Raw genomic sequence first — 2,747 nt, forward strand, 5'->3', positions numbered from 1 at the left:
TGCTCAATTCACGCCCCTGTGTCATAATTTGGTAATTCTCATAATATTCCCAACTTTTTCATTATTATTATATTTATTGTAGTGATCTGGGACTAGTGATCTTTGATGTTACTATTGTTAATTGTTTTGGGGCACCATGAACAGGGTCCATATAAGATGACAAATTTAATCGATAAATGTTGTTTGTGTTCTGACTGATCCACTGACAGGCTGTTCTCCCACCTCTCTCCCTCTCCTCGGGCTTCCCTTTTCCCTGAGACATAATAATATTGAAATTAAGCCAATTAATAACCCTATAATGGCCTCTAAGTGTTCAAGTGAAAGGAAGAGTTGCACATCTCTCACTTCAAATCAAAAGCTAGAAATGGTTAAGCTTAGCAAGGAAGGCATGTGGAAAGTCGAGGTAGGTTGAAAGCTAGGCACTTACACCAGTTAGTGAAGTTGTGAATGCAAAGGAAAAGTTCTTCAAGGAAATTAAAAGTGCTACTCCAGTGAACACATGAATGAGAAGAAAGCAAAACAGCCTTATTGCTGATATGGGGAAAGTTTTAGTGGTCTGGATAGAGGATCAAACCACCCAAAACATTCCCTTAGGCCAAAGCCTAATCCAGAGCAAGGCCTTAACTCTTTTTAATTTTATGAAGGCTGAGAGAGGTGAAGGAGATGCAGAAGAAAAGTCTGAAGTTAGCAGAGGTTGGTTCATGAAGCTTAAAGGAAGAAACTGTCTCCAAAACATAGAAGTACAAGGTAAAGCAGCAAGTGCTGATGTAGAAGCTGCAGCAAGTTATCCAGAAGACCTAGCTAAGATCATTAATGAAGGTGGCTACACTAAACAACAGATTTTCAATGTAGGCAAAACAGCCTTATACTGGAAGAAGATGTCATCTAGAACTTTCACAGCTAGAGAGGAGGAGTCGATGCCTTACTCAAAACTCCAAAAGACGGGGTGACTTGCTTGTTAGGGGCTAAGGCAGCTGGTGACTTTAAGTTGAAGCCAGTGCTCAGTTACCATTCTGAAAATTCTACGGCCTTTAAGACTTATGCTAAATCGACTCACCCTGTGCTCTATGGATGGAACAACAAAGCCTGCATGACAGCACATCTCTTTACAACATGGTTTACTGAATATTTTAAGCCCAGTGTTGAGACCCACTGCTCAGAAAAAAAGATGACTGCTCATTGCCAATGCACCTGGTCACCCAAGAGCGCTGATGGAAATGAACAATGAGATAAATGTCGTTTTCAGGTCTGCTAACACAACATCCATTCTGCAGCCCATGGATCAGAAGGCATTTCAAATACATTTCATAAGGCTGTAGCTACCACAGAGAGTGTATTCCTCTGATGAATCTGGGCAAAATACATTGAAAATCTTCCAGAGAGGATTCACCATGCTAAAAGTCATTAAGAACATTCATGATTCATGGGAAGAGGTCAAAATATCAACGTTCACAGGAATTTAGAAGAAGTTGATTCCCAGCCTCGTGGATGACTTTGAGGGGTTCAAGACTTCAGTGGAGTAATTAACTGCAGATGTGGTGGAAACATCAAGAGAACTAGAAATAGAAGTGGAGCCTGAAGATGTGATTGCATTGATCCAATCTCATAATCAAACTTCAAGGGATAAGGAGCATAAGGATGTTTCTTATGGATGAGCAAAGAGAGTGGTTTCTTGAGATGAAATCTACTCCTGGTGAATATGCTGTGGAGATTGTTGAAATGACAACAAGGGATTTAGAATATTACATCAGTTTAGTTGATAAAGGAGCAGCAGAGTTTGAGAAGACTGACTCCAGTTTTGAAAGCATTTCTACTGTGTGTAAAATGTTATCAGATAGCATGGCATGCTACAGAGAAATCGTTTGTAAAAGGAAAAGCCAATTCATGTGGCAAACTTCATTGTCTTATTTTTAAGGAATTGGCATAGCCATCCCAGCCTTTAGGAACCACCACCCTGAACAGTCGGCAACCCTAGACACTGCGGCAACACCCTCTACCGGCAAAAAGATTACAACTCGCTGAAGGCTCAGATGATGGTTAGCAATTTTTAGCAATAATGCATTTTAAAATCAAGGTCTATACATTGTTTTATTGGACATAATGTTGCACACTTATTAGACTACAATATAGTATAAACGTATGTTTTATATGCACTGGGAAACCAAAAAATTTGTGTGACTCCCTTTACTGCAACATTTGCTGTATTGCAGTGGTTGGGAACTGAACCCACCATATCTCCAAGGTATTCCTGCCCGGGTTTTGATTATTATTCTTTGCTATAATGAACAATCGGTTATTTCCCAGGAGGGTGAAAACTTTATATTCCCAAAAACAGTGAAGAAAATAATTCAAGATAAAAAAAAATAGAGAGAAATGAAGCTGCTGTTACATTTGAACAGCAAAAGGAAATAAGGCAGCAATTCATAAGAATATTTGGGAAAAGAGAGTTCCAGGCAGATGGAAAAGCAAGTGCAAAGGCTCTGAGTCAAGAGGCTGCTGGACAAGTTTGAGAAATGCTGGAAGCCAGGGCAGTTGGAGTATATTAAAACAAAGGAAGAGAGGTTTGAGCTGCAGCAGGAAAAGTGGCCAGGGGCGGGATCATATGGAGTCTTGCCAAGCAAGGTATGGAAGGGTAATTGATAAACCCTGGAATTTGATTGCATGTGGGATGTAAGGAATATTAAGAACTCAAGGATAAGCCCCAGTTTCTATTGTGGTCTGGCCATGCCACTCACCAAAACAGGTGC

At 40.2% G+C, this 2,747-nt stretch overlaps 1 pseudogene; it reads left to right on the forward strand.

Moving 5' to 3' along the window:
- The first annotated feature begins 298 nt into the window (after nucleotides 1-298).
- Nucleotides 299-2,026, forward strand: LOC132365196 (tigger transposable element-derived protein 1-like; annotated as a pseudogene).
- Nucleotides 2,027-2,747: the final 721 nt, after the last annotated feature.

Source organism: Balaenoptera ricei, chromosome 4, assembly GCF_028023285.1.
Source record: "Balaenoptera ricei isolate mBalRic1 chromosome 4, mBalRic1.hap2, whole genome shotgun sequence".
Classification (NCBI taxonomy): domain Eukaryota; kingdom Metazoa; phylum Chordata; class Mammalia; order Artiodactyla; family Balaenopteridae; genus Balaenoptera; species Balaenoptera ricei.